Source organism: Tamandua tetradactyla, chromosome 5 (genome assembly GCF_023851605.1).
Source record: "Tamandua tetradactyla isolate mTamTet1 chromosome 5, mTamTet1.pri, whole genome shotgun sequence".
In the NCBI taxonomy this organism is placed as follows: Eukaryota; Metazoa; Chordata; class Mammalia; order Pilosa; family Myrmecophagidae; genus Tamandua; species Tamandua tetradactyla.
In genome coordinates, this window is record NC_135331.1 from 125,185,448 (window position 1) to 125,208,278 (window position 22,831).

Genomic DNA, 22,831 nt, shown 5'->3' on the forward strand with positions numbered 1-22,831 from the left:
TGTGTTCTTAACACCAGTATAAAGAATACTCTGGTGGTCTCTGCCTTAGTTTCCCACTGTTGTAGAGGGTTTGAATGTCAGAGAGAGAAGATACTGTCAAAGAAAAAAGTGTACTGGACAGTAATAACAAGCAAGGATGATTTTATTCAAGAGATGCTCTTTCAGGGGGTAGAGACTAGAACTCTAATCCCTTAAAACAAGGGACAGCAAGATTTTTAACGGCTGGGAGTGGTTTGGAGGAAAAACACTGGTAGATACTAGGAGGGGGTTGAACACTAAGGTGGGTGAATGTTTTACTGAGGTTGCAATTAGGATCACATGCTCAGAATACTTTTCTTTATGGTAATCAGGCCACCTGGAGTCTTTAACAGCCTGGAGGAAGGAGGAGGGAGATGAGGATCTACCTGGTTAGGAACTTCTCAGGCACCTGGGTAGAGTAAGAGCCCACTGGAGAGGGAAGTCATGAGCCTGGGTCAGGAGGAGTCTGTCTAAAGTTCAGCCACCCTAAAGGGAAGTTAAGGCAGTCTTGGTCAATCCATCCTTTTGTTCAAGATGAATGGTCGTTTGTTGCTGAAAAACTCAGACCACTCATAGATCTGAATAAGGTGAAAAAGATATAAGAAATAGTTACTTGAAGACTCTTGATGTTATTTCAGTAAAATCAGTTGAACATTAGTTGAGAGATGTTGGTAAAAGGTCAGTTGTCTTAGGACCAGGCATCTTAAGGGGGATGTCTAAAAGGAAAAAAGAAACATTAATTTAAAAAGTGTATTAAACACTGAGGTTGGTATTAAAAACTATTATGTACACTACTCCTTGAGTTTCTTGAAGCTAAGATGAAGATGCTCTTGGAGATGTTCAGTCATGTCATATAAGAGCATGTATGACCTGAGCATTTTACCAGAATTCTTTAGGGATCCAGGTCCAGCCCATGCATTGTCTACTGCAATGATGAGTCCTTTATGGTATATTTCAAGTCATCAAGCTTTTGCTTGCACCATGCCATTAAATCCTGGGGAAAAGGCCAGCTGCAAGAAAACCTAGAGTCTCAGTAAGAATTTAAGCCATCAGGTTTTAGTTTTCAGTGACATAAAATCAGGAGGATGGGAGGAAAATTGGTAACATTTCTTTGGAGAGTTCTAGCCAGATATTGAAGGAAATTGTAAGAAACAAAAAATGGGGAAAAGTTGGCAATATGTGCAAGATGACAGGATCCAGTGCAATTTTCAGGTAGGTGAAAAACCACGGCAGTTACTTGCAGTTTACAAAAAGGGGTGCGAATTAGCTCAAAGCCAGTGAATAGAAACAGAATGTGATAACTCAAAGGAGTGCAATTGTACCCTATTGAATCAAATTTCTCTCTACAGCCGCCCTCCTTTTTATCAAAGATATCCAAAGAAAGGTTATTCTTAATTTTAAAATAAGGCTGGTTTTATTAGATTTGGTCTGATTATTCATATAGGTGCAGCAAGAATGCTAAATTTACCATTTAGGGCTTTTAACGTTTGCTTTGTTGTAAGTTTTTATGAGGTGTCTTAGACTGAACTTTAAAAATCCTGTCCAGGCTAGGAAGCCAAGTCAAGAACTTGCCACCAGATTTCACCTGCAGTGTCTATAGATTTGGATGAATTCCTCTCTCTTCTAAGCCTCCCCAAATTGTATAGTGCCTGTGCCTGCCAGGAAGTAACTTTCTTTTCTCAGCTGTAATGCTAGGATCTCTGTAAGTCAGGTACCAGCTTGTTTTTCCAAGAGGGCTTTGTAAGCACTGACTCTAAAAAGTCAACCTTAGTTCCTTAAAAGTGTCTTCATTCCTTAAAAGCCTTGGTTATGTGGCTGATATTTCCAATATGTAATGTTAACAAGGAGAATGGGTTCTTTTAGAAATTGTGCAAATAATTATATTGCCATGAATATAAGAATAATCAAGACTCTCTGAAGTTTGGAGGGATCAGGCAAGGAGAAAAGGATGAATGTTTCATTTTTGCTACAAAAGTATAGTTCTATCGAATTGTTATGAGCTATAGATAGTGAAAGGTAAAATGGAAAGGGGTTCCTTATATTCTGAAAATAGAACATTAAAGTGTCAGCAATATTTCAAACAAAACCCACAGTCATGTTTTATTAGGTCATTGAGTCCTATGTAATTGATTCTTTTTCCACTGGATCTTGTACTGTGATCTCATGAAACCATCAGCTTTTCCACTAGAATTCTGGAAATTTTGACGTGATCCAGTTGTGTGGTCTCAAAATTATTTAAACAATATCATTAGAAACCATGCCTCAGTCCCTGGCATAGCCCTTTCTATGTATTTTTGAGACAGTCCCTTTTATGTTGAAGATAGGGATTCTGACCTATAACTAATGCAAATACTGTTCTGGAAGGATCAGAGAAAAACGAGCAAAAACTATTTGTGCATAACAATAGATTAAAGTGGCCATGGTAAACTTATTACTGTCTTACAAAAGTGAAAGATCTGGTGAGATTCTATTATAAGGCAATGCAACTAATAAGGAAATTTGATTATTTTACATAGCATAACATTGTTTTTAAGAATAATTGACATTATGTTGGCAATATTGTACTCTTATTGCCTAATATCAGGCAAAGCTGTACCAGGACATATCACCTATAGTGAGGACATTGACAAATCTCTAGGAACTTTACACAATTTCTGAAACATTTAAAATAACATTTTATCCATACAAATTTTAACCAATGGAGAGTTAAGCATCTTTCTTATTTGACACTTCCATGAAACTTAAGAAATAAACTAATTCTTAGCACTTCTTTTTACAAAGTGAAAAAACAAATCCTTTGTAGTTTCTCAAGTGCCCTCTGGAGAGTCTCAAGGACAGTTTGAGCAAGAGGTCATCATTTAGAATTTGATTTGGGGAAGGCACAATGTCAAAAGTTGTCAGGTTTGAACACGTGGTTGAATAGCATCATGGATTACTGAGAAACAATATGTGCTTCTCTAACCAAAGTAACAAAAAATAGATTGTAAAAGTAATTCTGGAGAGGTGCAAGTGTAGTTCAGTGGTAGAATTCTCACCTGTTGTACAGGACACCCAAGTTTGATTCTCTGCCTGTGTACCTCCTAGAACAAACAAGCAAACGACAAAAGAAAAAAACAAACGAGAATTCAATAAATTGTGCTGCAATAATGGGATACTCACATGGAAAAAGAATGACATGTGACCCCCTCTATGCAGCACACACAAAAAAGTAATATGGGAAGCAACATGTTTGTAAAAACCTAATTATTTTAAAAGGGAGAGGACTTAGTTCTCTTAATCAAGCAAATTATAAACTCAATATAAGTTATAGGAAATTATTCTATAGACATAGAACCTCTGCCTTCTAGGCCAATTACTCAGAATATAAAGAGAACATTGTACATTCCCTTATTAAGAACAGGCTAAAAATCAAGAAAACTTTGCCGGTATAATGGATACTATATCTTTTTTTGGGGGTGGGGGGGTGGGAAGGGATGTTCATGGTCCAGGAATCAAACCTGGGTCTCCTGCATGAAAGGCGGGCATTCTAACCACTGAATTATATCTCTTCTTAAAATCTTATAAATCCAGGGCTGGCCACGGTGACTCAGGAGGCAGAATTCTCGCCTGCCATGCTAGAGACCAGGGTGCAGTTCCTGGTTCCTGCTCATGTAAAAAAAAAAAAAAAAATCTTATAAATCCATTAAAATTTACCCAACATTGACCACAAGAAATAAAATTCCTTTACAGAACTCTTCTTTAACTTTCCATATCCAGTCAAGCTTTATTCTACAATTTCTTCTTTCTCAGTCTCAATATTTTATTTTAAAGCAGAACTGCTCTCTTTTTTTTTCTTGAAATACATATTGCATACCTTGAAAACCTGATGTGGCATAAGCCTAAGATTGTAAGTTATCATAGATCTTGGGGTCCATCTTCAAGCTGACACCCTATAAAACACAAGTACTGTTGAAATAATGTTTGTCAAAAAAATTACTCAAATTCATTAAACATGAAATTAGTTTTTCTAATCATTTTAAACATCTAGTAGATGTGATGTTAGTTTATTTGATCAGTAAATCTGTACAAGTTTAGAAAGAATATACTCAAATAGAATAAAACATATGCTTGTACTGTACCTAACATTGATAAATCAGAAGACATAGCTGTCTTTATCAAGCCCACAATATAATCTCATTTGCCAAAAGCTTACTTAAATTATGTAAACATGAATTTCAAAAACATTTGCAGTTAGTTTCATGAGTTTTTATTAACATTGCAAGTATTACAAGTTCAGTTTCTTTAATTTCTGCAATTTTAGTATTTAACTTATATAAGTGCTAATTTATCTTTAAGCCAATTATAATGGAGCTCACTTAAAGGATTTTTTAAGTTAATGAGATAATATCATCTGAAGATAGAAAAATATCATGCATATAACATATATACAGATAAAGAGTTTATAACTTTAATTATAAAAATTTTAGTCATAGTCAGAAATTTAAAACTCAGTGGTTTATATAAAACAACTGACTTTTCTCTTTGCCCTGTGCTATATTTTTATCAGAGTTCTGCTCCTAACAGGAGGTACAAATTAAAGTTACTTGCTTAATATGAAAGTTAAACCTTTTCCTCCAGTATTTGCGGAGAAGACAGTTATGATTTTCTTTCCTTTGATGTATAATTTTATGTACGATAAGGGGTAAATTTGGGGTGAGGGACCAACAAGAGACCAAACAGCCTACTAGGTGTCTCCAAGGTCTGATGGGATAAAATCCAGGCTGCTTCCAATAAGCTTTTTTAGCCTCAGGTGGTTGCTTTTGGAGTTCCTGAACCCTTGGAGAGCCCCTGCAGTGGGGAGAAGGGTTTGAAATTCCAATGCTATAGGGGATTGAGAGACTGGAGTAGAAAGGGAAAGGATTCACAGGGAGCTAGAAGGGAAGGTTAGAGGTGGTAAAAAGGAGGTGGAGAAGGGTGAGAAAAAGGAGAGTTATAGAGTCTGTTTGGGAAGATCACAAATTCCTCAAAAGTAGCTCATGTTATGCCATGGAGAGACGCATTGGACAGAGCTATCCCCATGGTAGCAAAAAATATAATCAGCAGGGTCTTCACAGCTGAGTGCCAGAGGACTGGGAATTTCTTATAGTGAATGAGGGCACCGAATCTAAGATTCCAACAAAAGAGGAATATCAAAATTCAAGTAAGATCTCAACAAAAAAAGAACACAAGAGAAGACAGATACCCACAAAAGTCAAGAAAAGTCCCAGTAAGTAGAGGGATTAGAAAGGAGCACAATAAGTGGAAAGGATCAGAAATGAAGAATCCCACTTAGTAGGAGTCATCAGGAAGAAGGGAACCAGGAAAAGTCTCACTCAGGGAAATAGTCAGGAATTAAATCTCCAAAGGGGTCAAAAAAGAATTCCATCTAGAATGTTTCTCACTCAGTGGACAAGAAGGAGCCAGGAGAAGTCCCCCCCTATAGCGTCAAGGATGAAATTCCCACTCAAAAGAGTGAAGAAGACTTCTGCCCAAGAAGCTTCTTGTGCAAACCAAAAAAGCTAGTTCAAATCAAGAGTCAGGGAATTATTCCCGAGTAGTCTCAAATAATTAATTAAAGCCAAGTCCCTATCATGCTTCAATGGACAAATTGTCTGAGCACCAGGTCAGGAGTGGGATACCAGGCCCCAGACATACAAGAAGACAGAGGACAGTAGGATCATGGCGCTCGAGTCCAGGATAAGATGGGTTCAGTGGATGTTATGACCTATTCAAGTCACAGCAACATTGACTGTCAAAGAAAAACTGCAGCAGACAGTATTAAACAGGCAAAGATGACTTTGCTCAGGAGCTGCTATAGCAGGGGGTAGACAGTCGAACTCAACTCTGTCAAAACAAAGGACAGGAAGTTTTGTAAGGGCTGGGAGTGGGTTGGAGGAAAAACACTAGAAGACAGAAAGGGGGCTGATTACTGATGTGGGGAGTGATTTACTGAGGTTGCAATTAGGACCAGTTGGTTTGGAAGGTCTTTCTTTGTAGTAATCAGGCCCCCTGGAGTTTATAAGGGCCTGGCTGGAGGGAAAGGGAGATAAGGAGTTACATAGCTCGAATGCTCTCAGGTAGTGTAAGAGCAGGGGTGAGAGGGAGTTCAGGGGCCTGGAATCAGGGTGTCAGCTTAAGAGAAATTAAGGTAGTCATGGTCAATACTCAATTTCAGAGAGTGAAAGGGACAAAGAAGAGAAACTGTAGGGCTTGAAAATATATTTAGAACAATATATCCTTAGATGTGCAGAATATCTGTGGTTACAATTTGTATTCACTCACAAGAATTTCTCATGTCAAAAACACTTTCAAGACTATTCAATAATATGTTGACTGCTTGGCAAACTGACTCAGTGAATTTCCGTTTTCAGTGAAAACACATGTAAGACATTTTTTTTTAGGGTTAAATTCTATAGTAACTTTTATTTCCCTTGTGGAGCAGAAATATTATCTCCTAATGGAAAATGGGACCTCTATAACATGTTTATAGATATGTTATTGAGCCAAATTTATGACTCAATTATAGCATCTCATTAGGAGCTTATGGTCTCCATATTCATGTTATATTTCTCTCTTTGGATTACACCGCTGGGTCACCTCAAAACACTATTGTAGTTAAAAACTTTTTGGTTGCAAATTACAGAAGTCCAATTCAAATCAGATTATGTGAAGTCCCTCAATTTTCTATAACATTAGTAGAGAGGGTGCTGTCACTCTTATTATATGAAGATAGTGGTCCCTAGAGTTTAGAAAATGGTGCAAAACTTTTATTATTACATTTCCAATCACTTATCCAGAATATGTCTCAAATAGCTGTGTATCTTTCTCTCAATTTTTCTCTTATTTCTATGTCTTATTACCATATCCACACAACTTAGCTCTGAGTCCTAAAAAGATTCACTGACTCTTGTAAGAGCTAATACAAATTGAAAAAAAAAAACAAAACTTTTTTCCCCCTGGTGTAAAGAAGGAAAGACTGTTCCCCTCTTTTTCTTAAAACATTCTTTAGAAAACTTATAATTGTATGTCCTTTTTCTGCCCCTTAAGGATGTATGTAATCTTTTAAAAAGTGGAATAAGTCTTTGCCAACTTTACAACCCAAGAATGTCTTTCTCAAGGATCTGGGAGCCATTTCTATGAAATATAAATATCAAGAAAAGTAGCACTCTTATTTCTTCTTTCCATGGGAGTTTAACCTAGGCATCTGGTTCTGTAATTATCTGCTTGTCACAGAGATAGAAGAAGTTGTGTTATTCCGTTGGTATAGAGACAAATAGCAAATACATGGACTACCCCAGTTACCAGGTGAATTCGAGATTGTGTGTGACAAATGGTTTTGTCAAGTCCTCTTACTGGGCCTAGTCATTGTTTATCTTGAGAACATGTATATACTGTGTTGTATCTGCTTGGTTATATCAAAGGATGAGAGTTCTTTCTTCTTTGCATTCTTTTTAGCAAATTACCTTTATATCAAACTCCGATTTAATGCATAGTCAGTAATAAAATTGTTTTTCTTTGTGTTCTACCTTTGTGGAGAGGTGGTTTTGGGCTGGGAGAGGTTTCTGTTTTTTATTATATTTCCCCAACAGTCTTCATCATGTTCTGGATATAGACTAGAAGAGCAGGTGGCAGAAACTTGATCCTGTTAGTCCTTGTCAATCAAAAGGCATCTTTCCATGTTCAGCAAAAGAGCAAATACAAGACAAGTTAAAGGTTAACTCTATCTTGCTAACATTGACCTTAGCCTTAATGCATAGATGTTGAGTTATTTTGTGAACAAAGTTTATAGCACTGTTTTCTATCATAGCAAATACTTCCTCTGGAGGAGAGATAAAGAGAAGGAAGAAGAGAAAAACCCATCCCTCCATATAAGCCTCAAAAGGAACTTATTGGACATAATCTGGAGTGTTTTATGTGACCTAAAAAAGGTCCCAGACACTTTGGGAAGTTGGATATCGAGCCTCTCCCTATTTATGTGAATGGGTATGAGTGTGTGTACCTGACTTTACCAAGCTGGCTTTTGTTTTGTTTTGATAAAGCTGCCAGAATGCAATATACCAGAAATGGAATGGCTTTTAAAAAGGGAAATTTATTAAGTTGCAAGTTTACAATCCTAAGGCCATGAAAATATCCACATTAAGGCACTGACAAGAGGTTGCCTTTGTTCAAGAAAGGCTGATGCCATCTAGAACACCTCTGTCATCTGGGAAGCACCTGGCTGGCATCTGCTAGTCCCTTGTTCCTGGGTTCCTTTGCTTTCAACCTCTATTTCCATTGGGGGTTCCTCACTTGGCTTCTCCAGGGCTGGGTTTCATCTCTGGGCTTCCCAGATTCTGGCATGCTTAGCATCTCATGGGAGGGAACATGGCAGCATCTGCTGGGCCCTGCATTTCCAAATGTCTGTTTCTAGGTGTCTGTTCTCTCTGTTGGCACTCCAAGCATCTCCAAATGTCGGTGTCTCCTTCAGCTCTGAAGCAACTGATCTCCAAGCATCTCCATCAGCTCTGAACTCTCTTCAAAATATCCCCCCTTATAAAGGACTCCAGTAACTAATCAACACACCTTAAATGGGTGGTGTCACAGTTTCATCTAATCAAAATGTCATACCCACAATGAGTGGATTATATTTCCATGGGAACAATCTAATCAAAGGGTTCCACCCTAAACAATAATGAATTAGGATTAAGAGAACATGGCTTTTCTAGGTACATAACACTTAAAAACCAGCCCAATTCTGTATTTAAAGTATGTACATAATCTGATTGCTTCTCATCACAGGCTTTGCTGTCGCCCTAGTCCATCTCTAGACCAAAAGCCTATGATGGCCTCTTTACTGGTCTTCTTGCTTCCACTGCTCCATCCACCTCACCCATGGTTAGTTCTCCATATGAGAAACTAGCATGTCCTTGGTTAAAAACATTTTTTATTGTGAAATATAACATATATACAGAAAAGTGATAAATTTCAAAGTATAGTTTAACAAGTAGTTACAGAGCAAATTTCAAAGGATGAGTTACAGATCCACAGTTTCAGGTATTTTCCTCTATATCTAATACACTAGAAACTAAAAAGAAATATCCACATAATGAGTCAGTAGTCCTGATCCTTTGTTAAAACCTAATTTCTCTCTTACAGCTCTTCCCTCTCATTTGATCTTTCTCTCAGTGTTCAGGGATATTTGGGCAATGACCGTTCTAACTTCTTCGTGTTGAAAAAGGGGCTTCAACATTAGGGGACAGGAGAATGCAAATGGTTGCTGTTCTGGGAGATACTGGTACATATAAATTTCAGGGCTTGGCTGGCATAGGGACAATCTGGAGGTTTACGTTTCTAAAAAATAAAATTAATAAGTAAAACTTTTTATAGAGTCTTAGTAGAGCCCTGGGCTTTCATTAGGGTTTTCAGGAATACTGTTGGTTGGGACTTGGCATACGATGGCACTTTGGAATATCTGGCTGAAGCTTGCATAAGAGTAACCTCCAGGATGACCTTTCAATCCTATTTAAAATTGCATGACCTCTGAAACCTTATTTTGTTACATCTCTTTTCCTCCTTCTGTTCAGACAGGCATTCTCAATCCTATGATGCCAAGGCCATTCTCATTCCTGGGAGTCAGGTCACCCATTGCCAGGGAGACTTATATCCTTGAAAGTGATGTCCCCTGTAGGGTGGAAGGGTGATAAGTTTATTTGTAGAGTTTGGCTTAGAAAGAGGCCACATCTGAGCAACAAAAGAGGTTCTCTTGGGGTGACTCAGGTGTGTTTATAAGTAGGCTTAGCTTCACCATTACAGAAATAAGTTTCATGAGGGTCAGCCTCAAGGTTGAGGGTTTGGCTTATTAAATTGGGAGTCCCTAATACTAAAGAGAATGTCAAGAATTTACCAGGTGGAGAAGTTTAATAGTTCCATATGTTTTTTCCAGCCCTTCAAAGGATTTTGCAAATACTTTTTTATTATCTGCCCCTCAGTACTCTGGAATGTATCACAATATTGCATTGAGCTATACAGAATCATCAGATCTCAATCCCTATTCTAGGCTCTAGGTATTTAGGTTATATAAGTAAACTGGCCAGACAGATTAAGTTAGATAGTATGCTACAGAAAATTAAAATTTTGGACAAAATAAACATCTCTTCCTTTGATCTCATACAGAAGTTGAAATTTTAAAATACAGATAATAGTGTCCTTTACTCTGTATTCTGATTTACCTTAGTCCCAACCAGATCAGTTTCATTTGTATATCTAATTGAAGTCTGAGCCCTTTTTCATCTTCTTTAACACTTGCTGTATAAAGTAATGCTGAGCTGTACAACCCTAAATCTGAGTCTAAAGTGTCACACAGTGTCCATGGATCCAAGCAATTACCAAGTAATATGCAAAGGGCACAGCATCTCAGAATATAAAAATAACACTTAAAACTCAGAAATAAATGTGGCTACTATAAGAGCTTGCAAGCTAGGCCCTAGTTTTCTTATAGGCATTTTCTAAACGAGACCATACAATATTTGTTATTTTATTTCGGTCATTTTGTCCAATATGATGTCCTCAAGGTTCATTCATCTTGCTGCATGCCTCACAACTTCATTCCTTTCTGTAGCTGCACAATATTCCATTAAATGTATATATCATAGCTCATTCTTCTCATCAGTCAATGGAAACTTCAGCCACTTCCATGCACTGGCTATCATGAATAATGCCACCATAAACATCAATGTGCAAATGTCTATTAGTGACCCTACTTTCAGTTTTTCTGAGTATATTCCTCATAACAGGAATGCCTAATCCTATGCTGACCCTAAATTTTGCCTTCTGTGGATCCACTGCATTACTCTCTGCAGGAGCTATGCCATTTTACTTCCCTACCAATGTGAAATAGGCATATAGCTCTCTCCACATCTTCTCCAGCACTTGTATCTTTCTATTTATTTATTTAATCTGCCATTTTGTTTAGATATATTCACATGCCATATATTCTATCCAAAGTATACAATCAGTATCTCACAGTATCCTCACTTAATTGTACAATGATCCTCACTTTCAATTTTAGGTAATTTTCAATGTTCCAAAGAGAAAAATAACAGATATATACAGCCGCACATAAAAGAACCCAAAACATCCCATATCCCTTATCCCCCCTTCCACCAATTATTTATCTCTGGTATTGGTGCAGTACTAGTTAGGTATTGCTGTTAAATGTAGCCCATAGCATACAATTGGTAATTTTTCTCAATATCACTCTATTATTAACTCTTTGTACGCGTCATACATTTGAAGTAGTTCATGAAAGAACTTATTTATATTTGTAGTGTTAATTAGTGAGATATGTGACTTTAGACAACCCCTTTCAATCATATACACCTTCAATAAGTACTATTGCTTATAATCCCAATAGCGAACTACCATCACCTCTGTCCATTTCCAAACATTTAAGATCAACCTCATTAACAAATCTGTACATATTAGATACCCACACCCCCTTCTCTAGCTTCTCTCTATCTCTAGCTACCCTATAGTCTACATTTTAAAACCCTGGGTTTACATTTTCTAGGTAGCTCATATTAGTGAAATTATATAATACTTATTCTTTTGTTTCTGGCTTATTCCACTCAGCATTATATTTTCAAGTTTCATCCATGTTGCCACTTACTTCAGGGTCTCATCCCTTCTTATTGCTGTATAATATACCATCATTATGTATATACTATGTTTCGTTTATCCACCTATCTGTTGATGGACACGTGGGTTGTTTCTATCTTTTGGCAATTGTGAATAATGCCACTATGAACATAGGTGTGCAAATATCTGTTCATGTCACTGCTTTCAGATCTTCTGGGTATATACTGAGTAGCTGAATTGCTGGGTCATAGGACAATTCAATATTTAGTTTCCAGAGGAATCACCAAACTGTCTTTTACAGCAGCTGTACCATTTTACATTCCCACCAGCAGTGAATAAGTGTTCCATTTTCTCCACATCCTTTCTACACTTGATCTTAGCCAAAAGGTGAAGAAGTGATCTCTCCAGATCCTTTCTAACATTTGTGGCTTCCTGATTGTTTAGTAGCAGTGTTTCTTATAGGTGTGAGGTGTTATCTCACTGTGGTTTTGATTTCTATTTCCTTAATAGGTAATGAAGATGAATTATCTTTCATGTGCTTTTTAGTAGTCTGTACTTCCTCTTAAGAAAAGTGTTTATTCATATCTTTTGCCCATCTTAAAAATGAGTTGATTGTCCTTTTGTCATTGAGTTGTAGGATTTCTTTATATATACTGATATCAAACACTTATCAGATGTACGGGTTTCCAAATATTTTCTCCATTGAGTTGGATGGGACTTTTTTGACAAAGTCCTTTGAAGCACAGAAGTGTTCAACTTGAGGCATTCCCATTTCTCTATTTTTTTTTTCTTTTATTGCTTGTGTCTTGGGTGTAAGGTCTAAGAAGCTACATCATATTATTAGGAATTAAAGCTGCTTCACCATGTTTTCTTCTAGAAGTTTTACAGTACTGGCTCTAATATTTAAGTCTTTGATCCACTTTGAGTTAGTTTTTGTATAGGGTGTGAGGTTTAGGTCCTTTTTCATTCCTTTGAATATGTATATCCAGTTCTCCTAGCCTCATTCATTGTAAAGACTATTCTGTCTGAGCTCAATAGATTTGGGGCCCTTGTCAAAAAATTGATCAAAATCTGGGGGTCTATTTCCAAATTCTTAATTCAATTCTATAGATCAATATGTCTCGCTTTGTGTGAATAGCATGCTGTTTTGATTACTTAATAAACTTTAAAGTTAAAAAATATAAGTCCTCTAACTTCGTTCTTCTTTTTACAGGATGTTTTTGGCTATTTGAGGCCACTTTCCCTTGCAAATAAATTTGATAACTAGCTTTTCCAAGTCTACAAAGTAGGTTTTTAGAAATTTGATTGGTATTGCATTGAATCTGTAGATCAGTTTGAGCAAAATTGCCATCTTAATGACATTCAGCCTTCCTATCCATGAATGCAGAATGTCTTTCTGCCAGTTTAGGTCTTCTTTAATTTCTTTCAGCAATGTTTTTGTGGTTTTCTGTGTAAAGGTTCTTTACATTCTTTTTTTTTTGCACGGGCAGGCACCGGGAATCGAACCCAGGTCTCCGGCACGGCAGGAGAGAACTCTGCCGGCTGAGCCACTATGGCCCGCCCATCTTTTGCATTCTTGATTAAGTTTATTCCTAGATACTTGATTCTTTTAGTTGCTATTGTGAATGAAATTTTTTTTTCTTGATTGCCTCCTTAGTTAGATCATCACTAGTGCATAGAAACGTTACTGATTTTTGCACATTAATCTTGTATCCTGCCAACTTTTCTGAATTTATTAACTCATGTAGCTTTGCCATAGACTTCTCAGAATTTTCCAAATATAGGATTATGTCATCTGCAAATGACAGTTTTACTTCTTCCTTTCTATTTGGATGCCTTTTATTTCTTTTTCTTGCCTAATTTCTCTAGCTAGAGTTTCTAGCATAATGTCTCTTTCCTGATCTTATGGGGAAGGATTTCAGTCTCTCACTTTTGAGTATGATGTTAGCTGTGAATTTTTCATGTATGCCCTTTACATATTGAGGAAATTTCCTTGAATTACTACCTTTTGAGGTATTTTTATCAGAAAAGGATGCTGAATTTTGTCTAATGGTTTTCAGCATCAATTGAGATGATCATGTGATTTTTTTTAACCTTTTGATTTGTTAATGTGTTGTATTATATTGATTTTCTTTTATTAAACTACATTTGCATGCCTGGAATAAACCCCACTTGGTTCTGGTGTATAATTCCTTTTTGTGCTATTGGATTCAATTTGCAAATATTTTTGTGAATTTTTGCATCTATATTCATTAGGGGGAATAGACTGCATTATTCCTTTCCTGTAGTATCTTTATCTGGTTTTAGAATGATGTTAGCTTCATAAAATGAGTTAGTGTTCCTTTCTCTTCTATTTTTTGGAAGAGGTTGAGCAGGAATGATGTTGGTTCTTTTTGAAATGTTTGGTAAGTCGCTTGTGAAACAATTGGGTCCTGGGCTTTCTTTGTAGGAGGGTTTTTTGATGACTGCCTGAATCTTTTTTCTTGTGATTCATTTATTGAGGTCTTCTATTTCTTCTTGAATCAGTATAGATTGTTCTTGTGTTTTATGGAAATTGTCCATTAACCTAAATTTGTCTAGTTTGGTGCACATATATGTACATGCATGTTCATAGTATCCTCTTATGAGTTTTTATTCTCTTCAGGGCCCATGGTAATGACCCCCTCATTTCTGATTTTATTTATTTGCATCCTCTCTTGCTTTTTCTTTGTCAGCCTAGCTAAGGATTCATCAATTCTATTGATTTTCCCAAAAAGCCAACTTTTGGGTTTATTGATTCTCTCTGTTGTTTTTTTATTGTTGTTCTCCAATTCATTTATTTCTGCTTTAATCTTTATTTCCCTTCTACTTGCTTTAGGGTTAGTTTGCTGGACTTTCTCTGTTTCCTCCAGGTGACCACATAAGTTCTCAATTTTTGCTCCTTCTTCTTTTTTTTAATAGGGCAATAAATTTCCCTGTCAGCACTGACTTTGCCATATCCATTAAGTTTTGATATGTAGTATTCTTGTTTTCATTCATCTCCAGCAATATACTGATTACTCACAATTTCTTCTTTGACCCAGTAATTATTTAAGAGTGTGATAATTAACCTCCATGTATTTGTGAAAATTCTGGTTCTGTGATGGTATTGATTTCCATCTTTATTCCATTGTGGTCAGAGAAAGTGTTTGAATAATTTCGGTCTTTTAAAATTTATTAAAACCTGTTTTGCACCCCAGAATATGATCTATTCTGGAGAACGTTCCATAGGCTCTAAAGAAAAATGTATATCCTGGTTTTGGGGTGTATGAGCTACATATGTCTGTTAGGTCTAATTAAATAATCACATTGTTTTTCTATTTCCTTGTTGGTACTCTGTCTGATCGTTTTATCTATAGAGTAGAGTGGTATATTGAAGGCTCCCATTATTATTGTAGAAACATCTATTGCTCCTTCCAGTTTTGCCAATGTTTTCTTCATGTGCTTTGGAGCTACTTGTTTGGGAGCATAAACATTTATGATTATTATTTCCTCTTTGTGAATTTGCCTTTTATTAATATGTAGTGTCCTTCCGTGTATCTTATGACATCTTTGCGCTTGAAGTCTATTATGTCTGATATTAGTACAGCTACTCCTGCTTTCTTGTGGTTACAGCTTGTATGGAATATCTTTTTCTATCCTTTCACTTTCAATCTAATTGTTTCCTTGGATCTAAAATGAGTGTCTGGTAAACAGCATTATAGATGGATCATATTTTAATTCATTCTAATAATCTGTATCTTTTAACTGGGAAGTTTAATCTATTAACATTCAAAGTTACTATGGTAAAGGCAGGAGCCACTACATTAAGATAAGCAGAAGACAGAGATGGTAGTGAGTGTTCTCCAAATTTTATTTAACTATGAGAAGTTCTCTAATTATAGGAATATGATTATTCCAGCTTATCTACCCATACTTGTAGGTTATAGTTATAGCTTCCCTTGTGAAAAATTAAATGAGATGCTAGATTGGCTAGTTACTCACCATATCCATTTCTTCTTCTGAGCACTCAGAAAACATTTCTCAGCCACCCTTGCCAACAGGTGTACTGTGTGACTGAGTTCTAGCCAATGGAATATGAGAGAAAGTGGTATGTACCACTTCTAGGCCTAATCCATAAAAGCTTTCAAACTTGATCTTCCATGTTCTTATCTTCTCTTGTTTGGTATAGAGGAGCTTAGAAGCCACACATTGAAAATGACAGAGACACAAAGTGGAAGGAATCTGGGTTCCTGAATCAGGGGTTGGAAAAACAGCTATTTGCCAATTGGAAACATACGTTTTAAACTTCATGGGTATAAGAAATAATTTCCCTTAGATTAAGTAATTAAAATTTGAGGGTTACTCTTTGAAAGCAGTTATCACTGCGATTATTAAAGCAGTCAGATTTGTCTTTCATATCTGCCTCTCGATGCCCCTCCTCCCTCCACCAATTTATCACTTTGTTTATGATTTCCCTCTCTTCAGAGTGCCCTCTTTTTCCTTCTTATTCCCACACACATTTTGTCACACAGTCTCTCATGTTCCAAGACCCAGAGAAGGTGTGAGGCACCCAGTCCCTGTGGGCAGAGACTCTCCTTCTCAACACTGCCCTTGAAACACCATTAAAAGTGAGGGGACTGACTGGGTGCTTGTGGAGGGAGAACGTTAGCTGAGCCTAACGTCCTGGGTAGCAGAAAGTAGAGCAGAGCTGGGAAGGGTGGTGACCAAGTGTGGTGGTTTAGAGGTATCTACCCCTAAGAAACATGTGTTTAAACTTAATCCACTCCTGTGGAAGTGACCCCATTGTAAGTAGGACCTTCTGTTGCGGTGATTTCAGTTAAGCTGTGGCCCACCTCAGTCAGGATGGGTCTTAGTCCTATCCCTAGAGGCTTTTATGAGTAATATGAAATTCAGACAGAGAGAAGGAGTGAGCAGCTAGAAGGCGAAAGTCAACAGAACCCAGACAGAAAGGGAGAGCCCAGGAATGCCATGTGCTATATGACAGAGGAACCAAGAACCAAGGATGACCGCCGAATGCCAGTCTTTCAGAAGAAAGTACCACCTTGACGTCACCTTGATTTGGAGTTCTCCTAGCCTCAAAATCATCAATCAGCAAATTCCCATTGTTTAAGCCAATCCATTGCATGGTAGGTGCTTCAGCAATGAGGAAACTAAAACACGGGACTTCTTAGCCCTTGCTGAGGGCCCGAGATTGATCTGTAGTGATTTGTGGCTGCAATATGAGCCCTGCAGTGAGACGCCACCAAATCATCCAAGATAGGAGAAACAAAACTCCTGTGGCTCAGGTCAAGTCTATCTCTCAAGGTTTTGTTATTGTCTGTGCCCAGAGCTTATGATTACTACAATTTCCTTGTCTTTTTCTTTCCAGAAACCACCTTGCCTACCTCCCGTCTGTGTCTGTGTGTGTGTGTGTGTGTGTGAGTGTGAGTGTGTGAGAGAGAGATAGAGAGACCAATGAAAAGAAAAACACAAAACAAACAAATAAAAACACCTCTCTGCGATAGAGTAACCTAGTCAACCTTTAAATTAAAAAAGCTTCTGGTTTCCAAGTCAGCCTCTGGCTATTCTGCATGCAGTCTGACTCCCTGCTGATAAGAGCGATTCTGCAAACTTAAGAAAGAGTGTAGGACAAAAAAGAAGCAAGGGATACAGAATAAAAACTGTGCACCGGGAAGAGAATTTGGGATGAAAAGAGAAGGAAGATGCAGGGCTTCCTTGTGTTGCCTCTGGAAAAAGAGGAGCCACCTTTGCAGTGACATGACTGTTTTGTTTGTCAGCAGATGACAAGTATCAAGTGGAATACAGTTTTCAGTAGCAGTAAAAAAAAAAGGTAATGTGTGATTTTTTTTTTTAAGCATGGCTGAAATATAGCAGATGTTCACAAAATTATAAAGGAAGGACTATCAAAAATGAACCAGAATAATTTTATAATAAAAATAGAATCTGGCTATAGCTCATATGCCCTCAGGATAGTCTTTAAACTGTTGGAGGGTGAGGCCAATAATATCTCTTCATATAAAGAAATCTCATTAAACCATATTTGAAATGGGCAATTTTATTTTAGTAACATTTTGTTCATAAATCAGAGATTGGACTGGCATAGAAGGTGATTCAAAATACATAATTAAAGCAGATTTGGAAAATTATCATTTAGACTGAATACTGCTACTTTCCCTGTAGAGCTGAAATAAACCTTTTTGGTGTAGTTCCTCTAATTTTCTTGTTGGTGCTTTGATGAGGTTTATTTTGACCTTTTTTTGGGGGGGGGTCTATTCTCCTGCCTCGTTATAGTTTCTCACCTGACCTCAACTGCTGGAATATAAATGAATTCCAATCTCAAAGAAGAAGAAGGAATACGGCTTTGCCCAGTCAAGACAGAGGAGATCTACTTGGAAAGACATAGCATAATATTCCAACCCATGTAACCAAGGCAGGTGGCTTCTGCCATCTTCCACCACTGAGGAAGGTCCCTAAGATATGAATCGTTAGACCTGTGTATTAGTGCTGAAGCAAAGGATCATTAAATAGCTCAGTGGCCAAAGATTTGTTCTCCGGGCCTCAGGGAGGTTTGTTAGGTTTAAAACCTCCAATGTGGAGCTTCAGAATCTTTGCCTAAAGAAATACTGCTAAAGCATCAGTATACAAAGCATTTCATTTTTTAGTTCAAGGTATCCATAGCAAGATTTGTGGTCTCCAGACTATAAGAAGTCAGTCGAGAGAGATTTGTGAAAACTCATATAATGGAGGAGGTAAAGCAAGTACATTTTCTCTGCATTGTGACTGTCTAAATTGACAATTTAGAAAAATCATGTTAAATGTTTTGTATGTTAATTCTTTTAATCAAGTCATATAGCACCCTAGTTTGCTTTCTCCCTTGCCTGTCCATTCTCTCTTCCTCCCTTATGATACCTTAATATAAATATATAATAGTTCCTTTTGTCCAGATTCCAAATTATGCCTATAGATGAGACAAATGATTTAGACAAAGGTCTAAATCTTATGGTAGAGAAGACTATATATGTGTGTGTGTGGTAAAAATAAAGTACTTGTGGCAGCTGGAAAAATCTTTCTTGCTGGACAGATGAGGAGAGAAGAGAATTGGGACAGTTTTCACAGGTGAAATGACTTTTAGTGGGATATTGAGGGATGATTTTTTTCAATCTGTGGAGATGGGAGAAATATTTATGATGAAGTAATGGTAACTTATGTTGAAATTATGTACACTTATCCATCCTTGACTTTGAACCCTATGGAGAAATTATTTTATTTTGTAGTGAATAAGGATCTAAAGTAGGACACATCACAAGGTCAGAGATGTGTTTTAGGCTCTTAATCTAGCAGTGTTGTGCAGTGAGTAAGGAAAGGAAGAGATTGGAAGCAGGGAAAGCTGGGAGGAAGTTATTCCCAAGCCATTGGTAGAAAAGAACCTTGAATTAGCCTGGTGACTCTATCAGTGTTGATAAGAAGGCAGATAGAAGGACAGACTTAATACTATTTGGAAACTGATTTAATTCTAGAGGCAAAAGAAGAGGGGGAAAAAAACCCAAAAACACGGAGACCACAGGACCCAGAGTATAACGGAGTCCCTGCTAGCGCCAAGGAGGAGAGTGAGGTTGAGAAGGTGGCGTGGTGGTCAGACCAGACACAGCATATGTGAGGTGCCTGCACAATAACGGAAGGCATAGTGCATAATTGGTTGTCGGGACAAAAGGAATTATTTAATATATATAATATATCTGCTCAGAGGTAGAAAGGGCCTGACACTTCCATTCCTCTTCCCCATCTATGGTTATAGTAGAAAATAGAAAAATAGGATATATTTAAAAGTTTTACATATGACAATTTAATCTTTTAATAAACTCTTGCACATGAAATCACTACTATTTGTATGACCTTGGAGATAATGTCAAAAAGTCCAAGTTGAGATCCCTTTGTAAAGGAAGCCCTTAGTTCTGGAAAGGCCAAGAATTAAACCATGGATGTGATAGAAATTTGGGCTATGAGATGGCAAGAAGGAATTAAAGCACGAAAGAATGTTGCCTGATAACTTGGCAAACTAACCTAAATAAGATACTTAAGTGCTATATTATAAATATTTAACACAATTGGAAATAGGTTTAGGAAAGTTGACATTGTCAAATTTTTATTTCTTTTTAATTAATTGTTTTTACTTCATGTAAAATTAATTTTGAATTATAATTATATAATATAATGTATTAACACTATTCTTTGAAAAGTATCTTCTAAATAATATTCAATAGTTTATAATCCCATAGATACATGGTAAAAAATATTATCAAATTACAGTTGAGAAAAACTGTAAAGTATATATCACTCTATAGAAAGTTCACAATGCACATTAGAGTATAAATAATTCTGAAAATTCTACCATTTTCCAAACTTATATTGTGTGAGATATGTGCTAATCCCTTTAAATTATTTTACCTGATTCTCAGAACAGTCCATATAGACATGATTATCTATATTTCACAGATCAAGAAATTGAGGCTAAGACAGGTCAAGCAAATTGCCCAGGTCCCAAGGTCAATAAATTGGCATGAAAATCATTTCTTCCTCTGAACATTGATTAACTCAAGAAGCAAATGCACTTTGGGAAATGCTGCCAGGGAAGAATAAGTTTTCTAATTCCAAAGCACTCTCTCAATGTCTCTGAACTGATAGCCCACACCAAATAGGGGGGCAGTGAAACAATTTTTTAATGGCAGGTATTAATAAGGCTATGATGCAAAGAAGACACAAACTAGCACCTCAAACCCTAAACCCTCAAATCCTCAAAAGGTGATGTAAACCAACTTGAATTTTATTTTCTACGGTAATACACCCTAGGCTTAGACTATTTCTGACTTTGGATGCATCCCAGTTTAGCAATTAGAATAATAAGCAACATTAAATGGCCCCATACTTGCTTTTTTCTAACAAACTGCACACATAAAAATAATTGTCCCTGCTGGAAACAAGCAGACCTTAGTTGAAAGAGAAAAATTAATGAATCCTCTCATTATAGGCAAAGTATATGAAGTCCAAGAGAGGCTACCCAAATCCACACTTAAATTTGCTGCAAAGTAGTTAGATAACAATAGAACACGTCCTAAGTCACCATTCCATAGCCCAACTGAGCTACCAGCTAATAAATGAATCTGTGTATATATGTTCTGATGGCACAGTAGAAAATAAATTCCTGATCAAAAAGAACTTCAAACAACTCAGGAAAGTGTATAGGATCCTTACAATGACAACAGATACAACGAAAAATATGATTTTCTCAAAATTGTTGCTAATATCAGAGGGCAGTTCTTGGCAAACAGTAAAACCTTGAAATAGAGAAAACAAGGAGATATTCTGCTTTTAATCTCTATCCTCTTATTTGTTTGGAATCTTTCAAAATAATACTTTGTTTCATATTATAGAAGAGTAGCTTCATGAAACCATCAAAAGAATATTAAAATTTGGGTACACCCAGTTTTTAGTTTTTTAACTTTTCATTAAATGGGGAACTTTTAATTACTTCCATATAACAAAATAACTTTTAAATTTGAACCTAATATTTTTTTTAGTAATTCTGGTCTTGTATTTTAAATTGAAAGTAATATGTGTCCTATATTAAAAAAATGAATTTTACATTTTTCTGAAAATATTTTCTGCACTATAATAGAATTAAATGTACTTAATGTTTGCGTGATTGTGAATTTTAGAAAGAAAATTGACAATTTTACTCTCTAAAATTGTAGACTGACATTTTAAAATATGTATTACATACAAATTGCAAGTGAAGTAGCATGTACTTTTGTGTTTACTGAACAGGGTCTTATGTATTTGGGGCACGAAATGTATCCACGTGTCATTAAAAAAATACCATGCACATTGTCAGTTCGGTAGATACTGAGCACATTTATACCAAAGTTTTATTTGTATTATGCATTTTTTGGTTTCCTAAGATTTCCCATTCTATGCACTTTGAATTAGGTTTAATCCCTTGACTAGATCAACATTTTATTCTCTTTTTTGTAATGCAAGGGGGTTTAGATATTGATAATTCGTTCCATTACTGGATCATTAATTATCTTCTACTCTGACTTCAGGAGTTGTTTAATCCTTTCCTCCCACTCTTGTCACATGTGGTCTGACAACTTGGTGACCATATATGATTCTTGGCTTCTATGGTTATTGTCCTCACTGACCTTTTTACCTATAGCCATCAATTATGAAATGTTCTTTTTTTTTAATCGAGTACAAATACAATAGTCCTAGTTCCTGAATAGATTCCTAAAAAAACTAATCTAGAAGACCAAGAAGATTAAGACATTAAAGAGACTAATGTTGGAAGTGAACTCAAGAAAGCCTATGAATATTTATATGGACTATAAAGGCAGGACAGACCCCTTACACAAATTAACAATAGTTTTGCACAATTGGTGTCCAATCTATCATCCATTGTTGGATCATAATCCTATGTTCTTTCAATGAGATATTAAGTAAAAAGGTATTGGGGCTCACTGTGGTAGTGTAGACTTATATACCCACCTACCCATATCAGAATCTGTTAGTATTTCCCCCCCATAATATGTATGGGGGCTTTTATTTTACAAGTGAGATTTTAAAACCTTGGATAAAATCCAGGTACCTGAGCCTCACTGATATCTGGAATGAAATTCTAAAGTGTGCCTTAGGCTGCTAGAAAGGTAGTAGTTTTAGGGTTAGACTTGATAAATAGGCATTAGCAAATGCCTAGAGCAGAATAGGCAAAGAAAAGACAGTTTTCATCTCTCCATGGAGAATACAGAAGAAAGCTCCAAGGGTTCTTAGAGGGTCCTGCTACCTTCTAGCTGATGACAGGGACTGTGGACAAGAGTTTTCTTAGGGTGCTGGTTAATTTGGTGACTATTATTTTGTCATCCATAATTGGGAAGAACCTGAATATTCTCCCAAGGTACCAGCCTTCTTGAGATTTGTCTTTTAACAAATGCCCCTTCTGTTAAGTCTCAAACAAAATCTACAGTGCACTAGAGAGTGACAACAAGAAATGAGCTTCAACTCTTAACAGATGGACCCCAACCTATTAATTATAGATAATTAATCATAGTCCTGGGTTCACTTTCTGTTTCACAGAAAGTTTGTAAAAAAAAAAAAAAATTTCAAG